The sequence below is a fragment of the Diospyros lotus genome, chromosome 4 (genome assembly GCF_014633365.1).
Source record: "Diospyros lotus cultivar Yz01 chromosome 4, ASM1463336v1, whole genome shotgun sequence".
Taxonomy (NCBI): domain Eukaryota; kingdom Viridiplantae; phylum Streptophyta; class Magnoliopsida; order Ericales; family Ebenaceae; genus Diospyros; species Diospyros lotus.
Genome location: NC_068341.1, coordinates 4,836,041 through 4,855,056, shown reverse-complemented (window position 1 = coordinate 4,855,056; position 19,016 = coordinate 4,836,041). Strand labels below are relative to the sequence as shown.

Sequence of the window (19,016 nt, the reverse complement as noted above, 5' to 3'; positions counted from 1 at the left end):
ACACTCCGTGGTTCCATTGAAAGGTGAGTGACAGCCGACGGGAACTTGAAATTAATAAATGAGGGTGGGCGGGGGGAAGAGGTAAACTGTCATTATTTTTGTTTATATATTTATTAAACAAAGGAATATTTTGGGCTAAAGTTTGGATCGCAAGCATTTTCATAAAAGAAGAGATTGGCAGATGTAATTGAATCGAAAGTTTTAACTTTCTGGGTAACAAGAGAGGCACGTGTGAGCAGAGACATCCACCTGGCAGCCGGCACGTGTGACAGAGTGCAATGAATTGGGTGGGAGCAATTGGTTTGGAAAAAAATCTCATTTTGTAATGTGTATTTGTTTGGTTACTAGGAAAGAAACCAAAAATGGGGAAAAACACCAACTCCAAGGCCAACGCCAACACCACCAAAAACAAAGTCCGATCCTTCTCTTCTCTCCTTCTTCTTCATCTTCACTGCTTGCAAAAATTCCTTCTTTATCCATCCACCCACTGCCTTCTTTCCCCTGCCTTTGGCCCTCGGTGATTTCAATCACACTCATACATGCGCACGCATAGTTTGGCAACAACTAGAACAACCTAGAAACATTGAGAGAAGAAGAAGATCTATGGAGCAGCTCATCAACTTCATCATTCGGCCCCCCAGGTTGCAATAATCGCCGCTTTCTACGCTCTCTCTCAGTTTCTCCGTTAGTCTTTCTGTGTGAAACATGAATTGTTGCCTATGCTCCGTCCACGTGCAAATGGGCATTCCTAAAGTTTAACCTTTTATTGAAAAATTTCCACTAAAATTCAGTTCTGTGGCGTTTGATGGTTGTTTGATTCTTGGGCATTCTCATTTGTTCTTCTTGGCTTCTTTTCTTTTCTGTTTTTTTCTTGGTTGGGTTGAAAGAAGCAGGCATGGTTTATATTATTTGTTCGATGTGTTTTAGATTCAATACCCTTTTGGGAATCTCAGATGTTTTGTCATTTTGCTTACCTGGGTGGGTTCAAATTACTGGCTCTGAATGTTTCATTAGTTGGAAAAGATGTTATTTCGCTGTCAAATTCTGCCAAAAATTTTTGACGTATGAAGTTAAGTTCTATTATGGGTTTCATTGCTTGTTTTGATTTTTGGGGTTTGTTTATTTTTTTGGGTGGCATTCTCTCTCCTCCCCCACCCTCCCGGAAGGTCAGCTGTAAACGGTTTATGTTTTTTGTTCGATGTTTTCTAGATTCAGTATGATTCCCTTCTAGCAACCTAGCTAATTCTGCTTCTTGGTTGAATATTTGGGGGTTTCAAATCACCAACCGCTGACATTCTGGTTAGTTGGAAAATGAAGTATCTTTTGCCAGCAATTCTGCTATTTTTGACTTATGAAGTTAAATTCTAGCTTGATATGTTGTTTTATAATTACTTGAGATGATTGGCCCAACCCTACCTAGTGAGATTAAGGCATGTTACGTTGTTGCTGTTGTTTAAATTAATTTTGTTGTAGGTTTTCACATTTTGTTCCAATTTTTCTGGTTATATATAGTTTTCTTGTTGGTTTATTGGAACTGAAGCATACCTAGTTTGTCTTATTTGTTCAATGTGTTTTATATTCAATTCCTGATTCAGTGATCTCTGTAGTTTTCTCCTTTTGTTGAATATGTGCTGTTGGAATTACTAGTGCTGCTTATTTGATTTAGCCGGAAATGAAGTCCTTTCCCTTGTCAAATTGTTCCACTTGGATTGTTGTTTTTGTTTTACGGTCTCTTGTAAACTAATCTACGGGAGATTAGGATATAGGTCTTATTACTGTTTAGTTGTCAACGTAGCATTTTATATCTTGTTTCTTTGAACTTCTCATTTTATATTTTTTGTTTTTCCTTTAATATTTTGTATTTACAAATTGAAACTTGAGCTCCATTGGTTTTGATTGGATTGACATGGAAAATTGGTGGTTTGTAGAATTATATATGCAGGCATATGTAATTATCATTTCGGCCTATGCTTTATCTTTTAGTGCTTGATAGAATATTGACTGGCTAAGTTTCTAAAAGTAATCCACACAAAATACACTATGATGGCAGTTGCATTTGTATGACCTATATCTTCTTTTTTGTTGATGGCCTTTTCCTGCATCATTTACCATTTTTATATTCTTGCACTAGTATTGCAGTTAAACCGTACAGACCTGAATTGCTTAAACCTATTTTATTAAATTCTGTTGAAGTTCACAGAACTTACTGGCTCAAAATACTGTTAATTAGTTCTATAAGTGTCAAGACATCCTTAATTTTAATTTTCTGTTGTTTCTTAAAAGTTAAAACTGTATCTTAAGTTGCGCTTATATTTATTCTCTCAATCTTAAGCAAAAATTTAGTTCTTCAAATCTTTGTTTCTTTAGGTAAAATACATAAAAACTTTAGTTTAAACTAGCGAGTAGGACATCCTTTTTCAGTGTACATTTATATATATATATAAGTTGGGTACATCACATCAAAGGTCACAAAACTTTGGTGTCTTTTGCAATTTGATCACTAAACTTCAATTCTTTGCAAAGTGATCACAAAACTTTAAAATGTTTTGCAATATGGTCACTAAAGTGATTTTTCGACAATTTCTCACCAAAATTGCTGATGTGGCAATGGCCATATCATCGCCACGTCAGCACCACATCATCACCACATCAACAATTTTGGCTAGGAACCATCAAAAAATCACTTTAGTGACCACATTGCAAAACATTTTAAAATTTTGTTATCACTTTGCAAGGAATTGAAGTTTAGTGACCAAATTGAAAAAGACGCCAAAGTTTTGTGTCCTTTGGTGTGATTTACCCTATATAAGTTCTTGGCTCTCATGTTAAATAAATTGTTTGTAACGCTTTCAATTTTATTTTAGGTTACAGGTAACCATGTGACCTTAGTAATAATTCACCCATATACACCTAGTGTTTCTACCTGCTGCAGAAGTTAATCTAGAAATTGAATAGTCTATGTGTTGGGCTGCAGAGCTGAGTATGACCCGAAACATGACCTATTAGATCAAGAATTCACACTGAAAGGAAAATGGTACCAGCGGAAGGATGTAGAGGTAAGATTCAACTTTTGGCTGGAGTGTCAGCTCTTAATGTACCTCAACTTCTTTAACGTATTAACATCTTCTTTGTTTCAGCCAATACATGCATGATGAATTGATGATTTCACTTTCTTTCCAACTGTTTGTTTTCTTTGTTGCTTAATAGTTGGTGCTGTGATTAAGGACATTTCTTTCTCTCTGAACCTACTTAGTGATTCACTTCTGAGCTATTAGTTTTTTGTGTGGATGCTAACTGCAACCTTCAAGTTTGAGCTTGTTGCTCTAATTCACAATAATATTGATTTGTATAGGCTGCATTTTTTCTTTTTGTTGTTTCTCCAATTGTGATATCTTGTGTGAGATTCTTGAAATTGATAAAATCTCAGAGCTAATTACTATTAGTTTTACTATTCACCACCTAAAAGAATATAGGATTTTGTTAACAAAAAAACTTCTTGTGACAGTTATCCAACCAACTTTAATAATCATATCCTCTTGAATTGAAATTATGGACTCTTCTTATAAAAATCATGGAAAAGTTGAAAAAAAAAAAAAACTTCAGTAATTGTTTAGGTTGTATCATTGTAAAGCGATTAAAAAATATATATAAAGTCAATATGATCCTTGTCTTTAGTCAAACATGTGAGTTTTTTCTCTCTTCAAGTCCTCATGACATGGATGATAAGGAATAACCCCTTGCAACAGTCTGCTTCCACTCTGCATTGCATCATTTAACAAATTCGAACTCCATTAGATGGGCAAGCTGGATATATTATATATTATTTTTAATTTTTATTCTGTTTTTGGCGTTAACAAATTCCTAGGAGTGAAGTCACATGCTAGGTTCACAAGCTTATGAAACCATGCAATTTTCGTGTTGATTTTTGTCACGACCCAGATCAGCTGATTATTTTATTTTGCAGGAGTTAGTTATTAATTTTATTTCCGGTTATTTAGTGATTTAGGAGCAGTTATTTGTAGTGGAGTAGTGGTAGGAGTAGTTTTTTGAGTGGAGTAGTGGTAACCGCTCTGTAAAAACTGCTGGATAGCTTTATATATAAAGTTATAACCCGCAGTGTGGAGATTATCGGATCAGAATTATTAGAATTCCAATTTCTCTCCAATTCTCTCCCTACTTTTTGTTTGTTTCTCCCTCATTTCTCTGCTTCGCCCTATTATTCTATCTGTTTCTCCCTCATTTCTCTCTATTTCTCCCTCTCTTTCAATTCTATCTCCGAAGAAAACCATAAGTTAGGATTGGGTTCCTGACAATTGGTATCAAAGCAGTCAGTTCTCGGATTGCAACCTGCATCTACAAATTTTGAAACTATGGCGGATGGTACCCGAATGACACAATTGGAGGCGATCAGTGTGTTAGGCAGAAAATTGGAGACCTCTGTGGACTCATAGCAGGTTAGATGAAATTTATGCTGATGTTTTCAAAATTGTATCAAGTAAGCCTTCCTTCTGATTTTCTTTCTAAAGAAAGATCAGTTCCACTCTTGCCAAGAAATGGAGTGATTCATAGAACTCCGCAATTCAACTTGCCAGAGGACTTTCTGTTGAAGGAGAAGGCTAAACACATTCTAGAAGATAATGAGTCCCAATTGAAAGAAGACGAACAGCCTGCCAAAACTATACAAGAATGCTTGAATTCAACAGGGTTTAGGATATGTGCTGGTTGTAACACTGAGTCCCAATCCAACAGCAAGACTTATGGAAGATTCCTGAATCACATGGGTGCAGTTTGGCATCCAGAATATGCCATGCCTACAATCAACCAATTTGCGATTATGAGTTCTCTATGTCTGGGAATTATCCTTCTCATAAGTCTTGCTACAAGGAGCTCTATCATCCAAAATGTGACGTTTGCAAACATTTTTTACCAACAAATGATGCTGGGTTAATTGAATATAGGCTGCATCCTTTTTGGTTCCAGAAGTACAATCTTTTTCATGAATATGAGGGGACTCCTTGTTGCTGTAGCTGTGAGCGAATGGAGCTAAGGGAAACATGATATGTTGCCCTAGAGGATGGTCGGAAGTTCTGCCTAGAGTGGCTTAACTTGGCAGTAATGGATACTAATGAATGTCAGCCCCTTTCTCTTAATATGCAAGAATTTTATGAAGGAATTGAAGTGGATGACAGGATAGTAGAAGAAGAGAAAGACGTTGCAGGGATTGGATGAAGAGTGAAGACAGAGTGGCTAGTTACTGAGATTTCTTGGCGACAAGAAATCTTTTAAGGGGGAGGGAATGTCACGATCCAGATTAATTTATTTTTTCAGCAGATTATTTTATTTTGCAGAAGGAGTTAGTTATTGATTTTATTTTTAGTTATGGAGTGATCTAGGAGCAGTTATTTGTAGTGGAGTAGTGGTAACCGTTCTGTAAAAACTGCTGGATAGCTTTATATATAAAGCTAGAACCCGCAGCATCAAGATCATCATATCAGAATTATTATAATTCCAGCTTCTCTCTTTCTCTCCTATTCTCTCCCTACTTTCTGTCTATTTCTCCCTCATTTCTCTGCCTCCCCCTATTATTCTGTCTATTTCTCCCTCTTTTTCAATTCTATCTCCGAAGAAAACCATAAGCTAGGACTGGGTACCTGACAATATTGCTTTTGTATTTTTTATATATGTCTCTTTTTAATGTTCATACAAGATAATACATTCCTGGTTTGCTACTGCATTCTGAGAAATTGAATTCTAGCCAATGATTGAGGTTGCTTATAATTTTATACCCCTTAACTTTGTTTAAGGTAATTATCATACCATTGATATCATTCCTCTATTGAAGATTATTATATTTCTAGACTTCTAATCGCCCTTGGCTTTTCTATAATTATTTCTTATTTCCAGATTTGTTATTTCCTAAGTAGCTTTGTTTTTATTTTTATTTTTTTTCTAAATTTATGCAGATTGTAAACAGTCGAAGAGATGTTCTCCAGTGTAGTCATTATATACCTATTGTTCGTCCAGAGGGAAAGGCTCTCCCTTGTGTAATTTACTGCCATGGAAACAGGTCAGCAAGTAAATATGGTTGAATTGAAATTTTGATCTCATTTCTTAGAGGCTTGATTTAGGTACTCAATTTCACAGATTTTGTAAACGTTATCCTGTGAGAACAAAATTTAATAGTTGAAAGAAGAATTTGAGGTCTGCACTTGCTAGATAGTTATTCTCATGAAAAGAATAAAATTAATCGCACTTGCTATGGAACCAAGGTTTAAAATGGCATAAAATTTCATCAAACTAGTGTGGCCCTCTCTATTTAGGGACTGTTACAGGTATATAATAATAGACTGTATGTTAAATGAAAGGGTTCAAGGAATCCAAGAGTGGTACATTCATGTGCTACCATGCGGTAAATTTTGCTCATTTGCTGGTATGCTAGTTGCTAAGTGGTAGTTATAAGTTAGTTGTGAGAGCTGTAAAAGTAGGTTTGCATAATTATACATATGTATTAGTGTAAATGAGGTGGTTGGTTGTAACAAATCAGAAGATTCAAAGGTGTTGAAATACTAAACCAACTATGAAAAGCTGAAAAGTTCCATAGAGTATATGAATCCTCTTAATAAGGTGAGAACATCAATTTTGCGCTCCCTATTTCGAAGCAGTGTCACAGCTTTATGCAACAATTGTGCCCTTAAATAATCTATTCTATTATATAAGCAAGCAGGGCATTTTGGTGTTATGAAGCCTTGGTAAAGTGTCAATAAAGTGAATTTCCAAAATACCCTCTATATATTTTGTTTTGAGAAACAAGAAATGTATGACCAAGATTTGAACTCATGACCTCTAAGTTATAATACTTATTTACAACTATACCAAAGTTTACCTTTATTTAAATTTTGCCTGCAAAAAGTAAAATCTAAAGTGCCACTGCCCATCACCATCCAATGAACCTTAGTTTGAATTTTTTAATTTTTTTTTACTGCACATGCATTGCACAGACCACACCTCTATTTTATACACATATCAATTTTGCGCTCCCTAGTTTTGAAGCAATGTCATAATTTTATGTAGCAATATTGCCCTTATATGGTCTATGTATATACTCTTTCAAAAATCTTTGCTTTGAGTAATGTTTAATTGATTGCAGGGCAAAGATGGAAATTAAATTGATATCTCTTGTAACTTCCACCAGTTATGAACTTAATCTATTTGTTTAAGTTCTTTCATAAATTTACAGCAAGGTAGAGAGGGGAAGAAGAAAAGAGGAAGAAAGATGAATAAAGCAAAAAATCAATACAGATCAGACAGATAAAGTAAGGATACGATCATAGAAGAAAAAGGGAGAAGTCAGAAAATAAATATCCATAGGACACACACATGCCGTTGTTTCTAGTTATTGTAACCACAAAAAGAGAAAACTTCAAGAAAGATGCCAACCAAAAAGGACATTATTTTCCAATTAGGTAATTAGTGGCTCCATTGAATAGAATGGCATCCAGTTTTTGTTCTCTTCATTTTCTTTTCTTTCCTTTCTTGCCTCCCTCTGTCCAACCATACAAGTTACCTAGTTTCTGTAGGAGACATGGTTTTGATTTTTTATTATCTATGCAAATGCATATTTTGGTTCACTGGGCTTAAGGTACAGAGATGAGATTGTTTATTGGTGATAAATAAATTCACAGCCATGTTAATTGATATGATCATTACAAAACTGTATTGACACTGTATGTTAGTTGATCCAGGCTATCAGCGGCAAATTTTTTTATACTCATGTTTTTCTTCTACCCTTTTTGTCGCATTTTTATAGTTTGGGTAAAGTAACTAAGCCTGATTTAATAAGCAATTAGTCATTTAATTTTCCTTTTTATTTGAAGGAAGTGATTCATTTTATTACTAAAAGTGGGGATTATACAATAAACATACTCAAGCAGACAATAAAGTATACAGACTTAAGGTTGCAAAATAAATATCTCATAGCTTGAGGTTCAGTCAAAACCAAGATTTAAGGCTGGGGAAAAAAATAAAGAAAAATAGAATACAATTAAATAATTAAACAAGCTAAGAAGCACAAATATTTCTAGGAATGTGTTGTTCTGTGTCAAACATCCACACTCTTTACATCTTGACTTTCTTAATTTAGGCACTATTTGGAAGTTCAGGAACACCCATGTCCATCTCCATCTTAAGATCTTATAATGTCTATCACATTAGAAATTAGAACTCTATTATAAATTTGAAATAGGAAAGTTGAAAATCAGTTATAGAAGAAAATTATTTGGGTTTATTCTTAGCAGTTTTTTCCCCTTGCACTGTTTAATATTCGGAATCTTGAATTCCAAAAGTTTTGGCTTCCTATTGATAGAGTTTTCTGAATTGCATGTCAAGGACTTCTACTCCCACTTCTTTCCTATGGAGAGTATTTATTGCATTCATTTGTAAACATAAAGTACATAATTAATTGTGTGGTTTTGACATGTCTTCTTTTTGATGTTTAAGAAGCTTGAAAGAGGGGAACCTACTTGCAATCATCTACAAAAACCAACTAAGACTCAGATGAGAATGACAAGTTTTCTCTTACCCAAAAAAGAAAAAAAATATGAGAATGATTCCCTGAAGCCAAAAAAATTCTCTCTACACTCTCAAAAACTCCTAAATACCTTCCAATTCAAATATGTCACGTGATGCAAAAGTGAATAAACCTTTCCCTGAAACTGGTGTGAGCTAGCTTGGGCCCATGGAGTTATACTCCTTTCCATTTCTATTTTATTTTATTTTTCAAAAATTATTGAATGTCATTCAGTTGTTTATGTCTATGTTTCTAGGAATGGAACATGCATAAAATACCTTCTTTTTTGGCTTAAACTAAAACATTCATAGGGTCAATTAGGCCACCTCCCAAAAGAGTTTTGAGGGGGGAGGGATGATATAAATCAGTTAGTGCCAGTATTTAATCCTTTGTATGTTATTGTTTAAACTTTAAACAATAGAGAGGTTGTTTGTAAATGGAAACACCAGAGATTTGTCTGAATATTGTTATAGATAATTATTAAGCTGATAAATAATTGAATGAGCTTTAGCAACGTAGTTCGCCAGTTTATTTTCTAATGAGTTCTTTGTCTTGATTTTACCAGTGGATGCAGGACGGATGCCAGTGAAGCAGCTATAATATTATTGCCTTCAAACATTACTGTTTTCACCCTTGATTTCTCAGGGTCTGGACTCTCTGGAGGAGAGCACGTAACTCTAGGGTGGAATGAAGTAAGTGGCTGGGCAATCTGCATTTTTTTATCCTATAGTATGAATTCTGCGAAAATGGTATTTGTGATCACATTTTCATTAGGTTAACTTTTTAAATAGAAATAAAAATAAAAACCTGAAAACAGTGAGCAAATGAGTTGCTCTAATCAAATGTATTGTTTGAATATCAAAACTGCATTGCATGCTTTACCTATTATTCTTTAAAACTCGTGAAATAAAATGAAAATAATATTTTTGTGGTACATAGAAAAAGATTTATACTTTTAAGATATATATGAGATGTTGTCTGTATTTGATGCATTTTATGTTTCATTAAGATTCATACTCCACTTATATTAATAGCATTTGATCTATGCTGTTGCTCACTATTTAGTTCATTTTGGTGATTTTGAAACAATTGATTTGATTTTACACAATGGTGATTACAAAGACAATTTATTTAGTTTTATAAAAAAAAAAAAAGTTATAGTTTAGTTTTATAAAGCAGGCATCTTGAGCCCCAGTCATAGTTTCCTTTCCTTGTTCCTTTTGGATGAATTGGTGCTTGTTAACTACAAGGAAATCTTTAATTGATATTCTGGGTTTCTCTTGCTGTTTGTCTATCTAATGGAGAGATTAACAATAGATAGGTTTCATATGTCAAGCCAGAAATTTCATCTATGGTGGAATTCTACCAGAAATTGAATATCTTTATTGGGAGTACGAGTAAGCTATATAGCTATAGGTGTTTGACAGAATTACAAAGTTGAAATTGCTCATGGACATAGTTAAGCGGGGGTTTGGTTTTTATGCAATATTCATTATTAATCTTGGTGGAGATAATCAGTCTTTCTTGCTAGCTTACAGATTTTGGTTCCTATGTTTTTCTTCCTCCAGAAGGATGATCTCAGAGCTGTTGTGGAATACCTACGGGCAGATGGAGATGTTTCTTTGATTGGTTTGTGGGGCCGTTCAATGGGTGCTGTGACTAGGTTCTCTCCAAGCACTTGCTGTACTTTTGCTCTATGTAACAAGAGTGCACAGTATATTATGTATTTTATCCCCCTTTTAATGCATTTGGTTACCTAGGTAACAATTTGTTTAAGTTGTTAGCTCTGGGTTTTAGAGGCTTTACTAAATCAGTGACAAGAAGGGGCCTTCTCTAATGTGGGAATCAGAAATAAATGGTATTAGCAGTAAAATGGGAATAGATCTAACTTCGACTTTGCACAGGATAGATGCCCTCAAATGGATATAAGCTTGTCAGACTTGGCTGCCCAAGCCTTTTCTGTTGCTCCAAGCTGGCCTCTTATCTTGAAAATTGTGGATAGTTTCTAAAGACTAGGGTTTTGGACATGCCTTGCTTTGCAATATACTCTAGAGAAAGAGATGAAGACAAAGAAGAAGCAAGTCTATATGTAGATTCAGAGTTCTTTGGGGTGCATTTTATGCAGATTCAGAGTTCTCAGCTTTTGACTTTGCAAAGTCTATGATTTTTCTTTCCATTTGATTCCTCTATTATGCATCTTTTATGAAATTCATTATGACATTTATTTTCCTGAATTTAGTAATTTGTTAGCTCAAATCCTCCATTTACAGAACTACCCCCCCCCCCCCCCCCCCCCCCTAAAAAAAAAAAAACACACACACACACGGGCTTTCAATCAAGCTGAGGGCTGCTGTTTTGGCTAAATTAACAAACCTTCCTTGAAAGGAAATCTCCATTATTTATTTTCCTCAGTCAAATTTATCATATGTCCAATTGCTAAAAAGATTTGATTTTGTGATGGCAATTTGATTCATGCATTTTAATGTAGAAGTTTGTAATTATTTTCTTGTCCTCTTTAACTCTATGCAGGATATGCATGGGAAAAGTAACATGTTAGTTTGTCTGAATAATTTTGCGTCACAGGGGATTTTAGTTTGGAATGAGGGAGTTGTACTTCTTTATTGGATTACTGAATTTATATGGGTTCCTGGAGTGTCATTGGGTATAGCATCTGTCAACTTGCAAATATTACACAAAACTCCATGGCTATCCATTGAGGTTGTGTGTCTCGGTTATCAAGAGGGATTTATGGGATTACTATGGCATGATGATGGATTTCATTTATGGTGCACAAATTTAGTGATCATATGCTTAAATAATAAGATAAAATGGCTGATAGTAAGACAGACATGGTACTGGATAGGTTATAGCCTCAAAATATTGTTAAATGCCTGGATGATTATAGATACAATGATTGAAGGTTTTATAATCATGAGATGATGGAGTGATTCTTTTGCCTTGTGAAGATATAGATGAGCTTTGCCCTTGCAATTAGTTATCTTGAACTACCTTGCAGAAAGAGGTCGTTTCCTCTTAATTAATGAATTAGGTTTTTTTAGGTTTCTCAGCTAATGGAGGCTGCAACTGCCTCTTAATGTGTTTTTATTTTACTTTGATTACCATATCTTGACAAATTTTCTGGCACTAAATTTTCATACATATCATTTTGGTTCTATTGGTGAGAGCCCAGAATGGCAGCTCTCTGAATATGCTATTGTGAGTATGTACTTTAAATTAGTTTATAGAAAACTGTATATGCATGTTCAGAAAAAAAAAAAATACAAAAGTGAAGCTGTATTATTAGAAAGGTAGCAGCAGGTATTACCTATAAATGAAAAAAAAGAAAAAGAAAAAGAAAAACAGAAACCGCGTTTGCATTTTATTTATTCATTTATTATTATTATTATTATTATTATTATTTTTTTTTTTTTTTGGGGGGGGGGGGTTGGTGTGTGTTAAATAAGTGAAGCTACATTATTAGAAAGGTAGCAGTGGGTATTTCCCATTAACAAAAAAAGAAAAAAGGGAGCAAACTCTAAGTGAATAAAAAGTGTATGGACATAGGTTATGCCTTGCAATCAAGGACAATTCTGAATCTGCTATCTTGTGTGGAGAATTTGATCCTGGCAGCAGAGCATTTTTTGTCCTAAATGCAAATCTAATAAATTCAAAAGGAATTATTCGGCAGAAACTATATATGATTATTCAAAATGCTACTTGGACACTCAACTTTGACACTTGGGGTGACACTCTGCCTAATGTATTGTACATTTGCATTAATATGACCCACAGTACAATACATCAATGCATGCGTCAACCCAAGTATCAAAGTTGAGTGTACAAGTAGTATTTCTGATGATTATTTATCTATGCACGTTTTCTTCTGTGCCATTCCACATAATTGGTTCAGTTGACCCTTCTCCTGGGCCTGTTTGATCATCTGGGGTGCTTAGAAATTATTACTTTGAGAATATAACTGCTAAATTTCTCTTAATAACACTGTTATAACTTCAGTTCTTCAGGTTTCAAATTCTAAGATAAGTAAAACAATCAATGTTGTGACTTTGGTTCTTCAGGTCTCAAATTGCTTCTCTAGCATAAGTAGAACAATGAAGCATTCAGCTAGTCCTGAATTATTTCAAGATCTTTTAGCCAATTTATTTACTATTAAATTTAGGAATTGTTATTTGCAGCTTAATGTATGGAGCTGCAGATCCTTCAATCGCAGGGATGGTACTTGACAGCCCCTTCTCTGATTTGGTTGACTTGATGATGGAACTTGTGGATACCTACAAAGTTCGCATTCCTAAGTTTACTGTAAGTAGGATCAGTTTGCAGATAACATTTTCATGTTTAGACAATGACTTTCTTGCCTTTTCAAAAGTGTAAACACTCTTTCTTTTCAACTTACTGTTGAAATTGCAATGCAGTTACTGTCCAAGGTTTCTATGATTTATACTTGTATTTCAGTTGCAAAGACACACATGCATTGGATGCATGGCCTGAAGCATGGAATTTTGACGTACTTTGTTTTTCTAATTTTAGGTGAAGTTTGCAATCCAGTACATGCGAAGGGCTATTCTCAAGAAGGCCAAATTTGATATTATGGAGCTGAACACTATCAAGGTTTATCACTATTTCTTTATTAAGTAGAATATGTACAGAACTTATAGAAGTATTTGAATATGGCTTTGTCAGATCACCTGATCATTTGGATTATGCTTTTGTTGGTCATTACATTATTACTAAACAAAATCATCAACTTGCAATGCCAACAACTCCTGCTAAATGGATGTGTCAGTCTTTTCTTGAAGTGTTCTCAGAGTTATGTTCACTTATTACAAACAGCTTAACATTGATTCATGTATGCATATGAAACCACACTTGTTACTTTAATGTCCAACCAAACCTGTAAAAGTGTTTCTGCCATGGTTTAATGAAATTGTTTCTTCTTCTTCTGCTGCTGCTGCTATTGGGGTGTGGTGGGTGTGCCCCGGGGGGGGGGTGTTATTTCCAGCAATATGTACTGGAAGCAATTGTACACTGGCATTGATAGTATCTGGTGCTAATGTCATAATTCTAGGCTATGAATTTATAACTTCTTAGTTCAGTAGTGAATGAGAATATTCCAGTCTCTTCTTAATGTGTTTCTTTCTCTCTCATGTTGTAGGTGCCTGATGTGTTTGAGCAATTATAATATTGTGGTAATTTTATATTGCCTTGTTTGGGAATTAAAATCAAGAACTAAATTGCAACTCCTGCTCAATACTTTGGATGAGATGGGGCCCTCCCTGGAATGCTTTTTGATTCTTTGTTTCAGTAGGTCAGAGCGCATCCATAGGCGAGTGATGCCAATCACTGTCCCTCTTTTTATATGCCAGGTTTCGCCAAATAGCCAGTAGCGCCTTTTTGGTCCTTATAGTGTTGACTACTGATTACCCTACCAATATTCTTTGATGTGAATGCTAACCTCCTGTGAGGTCACTAACTAACATTTGAGAATATGGATGTAACTGTAGTATGAAAGGGAGATCCTATTGTCTCTCAGGGTTTTGTTTCTGTGAATTATATCTTCTAAGCAGGTATAGTTATGATTATAAAAATGTGGTAGGCAGTGAATCTTGTCTATAGAAGGTAGCAGTTATGATGCACCAGTTGGAAGAACTGGTTATTTATGATCAAGTGCCACTGAAGTCGTGATTTTTCTTCGCATGTCTAATGGTTACTATTTTGTTGCTTATTCATTAGCGATTTCCTCGCTTCCTTGCTTTCTAGGTGGCAAAGTGCTGCTTTGTTCCTGTTTTATTGGGGCATGCCGTTGATGATGATTTCATACAGCCTCATCACTCAGATCGTATATTTGATGTTTATGTGGTAATTGCCTCCTGAAGTTACTTTTAGTGTTCCAAGGATTTGTTATATCATGCAGGTGTTCACTACACTTTTTTATGTTTTTTTTGCATGTAAGAATGTATGATCTCTTCCTGCTTATCAGAGCAACTTGTCAGAGTTTATTTATGGTCTCACCTACTAGTTCAATACTTTTATTTTGTTAATTGTTACATCCACGTGTTTTTTGGGGCATTCATTTGACAGTTTGTCTTTTGGTGCTTTCTTATTAGTAGCAACATTTAATACACTCCTAAAGCTTTGATGCCATTGAGTTCATCATGTATAGATTGCAGAATTATTAATTTATCCAAAAGTAATTATCTTGAAAATTAAACTGTTAATTTGAAATATCAATGCTGATCTTCATTCCAATATGTTTCTCTCTCTCTCTCTCCCCCCCTATTGTGTGACGTGTTTTTCTTTGTTACTTAGTTTTTGATAGAGGGGGGAGGATGGGGATGTGGAGAAGGAAATTTGCAAAATCTTTAAAATTTTTAGCATGTTACATGAGATATTTAAGTTAGAAAATTCATCTTTAAGATTTGGTGCAAAAATATTTTAATCTAGTTTGGCTCTTAGTTTTTTGTTATTAAGTCTTATGTTTTTGTACTGTTGTCTATTAAAATTGCTCTACAAAAGTGATGCTAATACCCATAATTTATCTTGAAACATCATTGAGGCAAAATGGCGATGCATTGAATACAATTAAGGAATTTGCAATTTATTATCTGGTTTACCTTTCTACTTACAACAACAACAAAGAAAATCTGGTTGTTGTGGCCTATCTACCTATGAAAAGATAAAAAAGAAAAGAAAAGAAGATCCGGTTTGCATGTCTTCCCTGGCATTGAATTGATTTTTTGTCATGCTGTTATCATCTGTTTTAGCACATGATTTTGGCAGGGGGACAAGAATATAATCAAATTTGAGGGAGATCACAACTCTCCACGCCCACAGTTCTATTTTGATTCCATAAATATTTTTTTCCACAACGTACTGCAACCTCCAGAGGATGAAGTTGGGGAGACATTTTTTGGTAAAACACATGATTATCTGGGCAATGTAAGTTGCAGTAAAATCACATCCTGTTATGGGCTTAAATTTCACTGGAACTGAAAGACTTCTGATGCACAAAAATCATAATTGTTTCTTCCTCATGCAGGCTAGTTGGAGTACCTTGCATGGAGCAGGATACGGAGATGATTATCTCACTGCATCCATAGGTATGAACTAGTCTTTTCTGCCTCTTTCCCTGGTATCTTATGGCCGGGTCGGTCTTACATTGATTGGTTATATTGGCTGTAGATCCATCAGCAAGCAGCACAGAAGATGCAATTATCCAACTTCGCTCCAAGAGACCCATGAGTCGAACAGAGGTCAGTAGTTTGGTGTGTGTGTGTTTCTTGCAGAATGTTAAATTTTGATATGGAGATAAGAGACGTGCAACTTTGTTTAGATGAATAGACCTTGAATGTGGTGTTTGGAGTTGGGAGGTTTTGTTAAATGGAATGTTTCTTGGAAAAATAAAGGGGTGGTCATGGGTGACGTGAGAAATACATATGGGAGATATATGTTTAAAGATGGATGACTAAAAATTAGTTTGAACCACCCGCCCTTTCCAAAAAAAAAAAAAAAGTAAAAGTGAAACTTAAAAAATTGGTTGTTTGAGTCATCATATAGGCTAAGTGCAAAATTTATTTGATATTTCGTTTTATTTTTTTTTAAGTTTCTTGGTAAAACTGTTCAGGTCCCTCCAGATATCTCATCTAAAGATAAGAAGCCAGAAGCAGAAGCAGAAGCAGAGGTATTTCTTTTTTGTTTTTTGCCCTTAATTTTCTTTTGCTAGGAACTTCATTGTGTGTAATCTTAAACAATATACATATATGGAGGTAGAATTCAAGGAATCTTCATGCTGATATTATGACTGTTAGATATTTATGCAGTAGTTCAAATCCATTGCATACTGAAGGAATGCTGATCATGGTCATGGTACAATGTGCTATACTTCTAATTGGCCCACTTTCATGGCAGGGTACAAGGAAACTGAGAAAAAGTCATGGTTAGAAGTACAAATTCAAAAAACTAAAATGTGGTGGAACAAGTTACAGCGGAACTCATGATTGTTTGGGAAGTGGGACGCAATGGGATTACAATAATTAAAGAATGAAATTTTGAGGATGAAGTTTTATTGGATGGCTATAAGCCCATCTTTGTTATATAGCTTAGAATGTTGGTAGTTAAATACCAAGGTGTGCAAAGTTTGTGCCTAACTAAGATGAGGATGTTACTTCGGATGTTAGGCCATGTAAAGAAAAGACAATTCAAAATAAAATGCATGAAGACAATCAAGAAGTGGAGAAAGAATAAATAGAAGCACTTGTCAGGCGAATAAATGGAATAAAAAAGTTTGCAACAAAGGAAATGGAGGAAGATCTAAGATAACTGGTAAGAAATCTTTAGCCATGACATGAGATATAATGATCTTATAACAGATTTGTCAATGGATAGAGATGATTCGGAAGCAAGAAATCATGTATCCAACCCAATCTTGTAGGACTAATGCTTGTGATGATGAGGTACACGGGTTGTATTTTAATTGAACCTGCTGTGAATTTTGGATAGCCAAAGCTGCCATCACTGACTAATTTGTATTCCTCCAGGAAATAGAGTTCAGACAATTTTCCTGCTGCTGAAAGTAGATATATCTGTATATGTACATGTCTATGTCTTAAAGAACGAACTAACATCCATCATGCTATTTTGCAGGAAGAAGGGTCCGGAACTAAGCCTATTCCATCATCTTCTTCCAAAATGATTAGCTTTGAATTTTCCAATGGTCATCCTTATGGCCCTCATATCCCAACATCAATAGACGATGAGGACTATGTTGAATACCCACTTGATAATTTGGCCGATTTCCCTTCCAATGAAGAAGAAGAAGAAAGGGTGAGTTCCATTTGTTATTTTCCCCTAGTGATGGGATAAATATGCAGATTTAATGGTCTCACACTCTTAGCCATCTTCAAACTAATGCTTTGTTCCACCTTGGTTACTTATGTTCCAGATGTTCATGGAAGCAGTGAAGGAATCCCTGAAGAACTTGGATATCAAGGCATGGACTTGGGGAACAGCCATCCAATGCCGACATCAGTCCGGACAAGGCTCCACCTGAAGAAGAACCTGCCCAGAAACTGGTAGTAGATCATTGTGTGTCGTCAAGAACAAAATCCTCTGTTACATCGGTATCCAATGGGCATAATTTGACATCTGAACTCCCATCACCAGACACAAGTTTATCATCTAAGGGACCATCACCAACTACTGCTCCATCCTCAGATGAATCAGGAAGTACAGGGGCGTCTGCCGGTGGTGATACTTCGTCAAATGGGGTTAGAAGCTCATCTAGTTCTGATATGGCTGATTCTACGAAGGGCACAAGGGCTACTGTAACAGTTGAAAAGAGCCCTTCTAACAATATCATAGAAGGTTTAAGGCGACGTTTGGATCTCAACTTCTTCCGTAACAGCCGATGAGTCATACCAAACTTAAATCTTTAACGCCATATTATTTTATGATTGAAAAAGTAGTAGGAACTATATCATTGCGAAATAGTTGACATGAAAAGAAGAAAAAAATAGAACAGGAGATTGCTATGATGGTGTACATCTTTGTGTGGTGGTTCTTTTGGATCTTATTGGCGCGGAACGGTGATGAAAGAGGGGATGGAAAAATTGGTTTCAGTGGGCCTTGCCTTCTTTGGCATTGTGGGTGTTATTTCCACTGGGAAATGAGTACAGACTTCACTAAATTAGTTCAATTCTTCATGTAATCGTTTGTCAATTTGTTGTACTCTTTGTAAGGAATGTACAGGTTATTTGGACAAATCTGTGTTCATATTCAGGGGGGCATCATCTTCCATGCATTAGCCTTTTCATTATTCTTTGGTTTTCTTCTCCCTCTTCCCCTGTATTCTCTGTTCTTCCAGTGGGCGGGATTCTGCTCTACTTTGTCTTGCTGGTTTGAGGCTTTTTTGTTGCCTTCTATGTTTAGAAACTCTCAATCATCTTAGTTTTGTTTTTCATGCATTTCATAATTGAACTTATATGCGATGCTAAGCTGATGGCTCCCTCCAATATCTCAATATGATAATGAAAGGCTCTTTACTAACCCCATTCAGTGTAATGGTTATTTTTTTTTTTTTTATGTATGATCATTAATTAATATATATGTTATAAATCATTTAAATGGATATTTTTTAATGTATAATCATTAATAAATATGTATCATTTTGTTTTAATTTTTGTTTTGCAAAGAATGTTAAATATGATCATTAATTAATATATATGTGACAAATGTGTGATGTGGAGCAGGAATTTTTTTTTTTTTTTGGGGGGGGGGAGGATTTGTAAAGAAGCTTAAAAACAAATGTTCCTATGGGCATGTACAAGTATATAATCTTTGCTCTAAAGGCAAGAGTAAAGAAAATTAATATTTGTATAAATTTATATATAAACTCAAATCTAAAATGATATGATTGAGACCTTTTCGCATTATAGTT

The 19,016-nt window shown here is 35.0% G+C and overlaps 1 pseudogene; it reads left to right on the top strand.

The window, feature by feature from the left end:
* The first annotated feature begins 311 nt into the window (after positions 1-311).
* Positions 312-18,395, top strand: LOC127799627 (uncharacterized; annotated as a pseudogene).
* Positions 18,396-19,016: the final 621 nt, after the last annotated feature.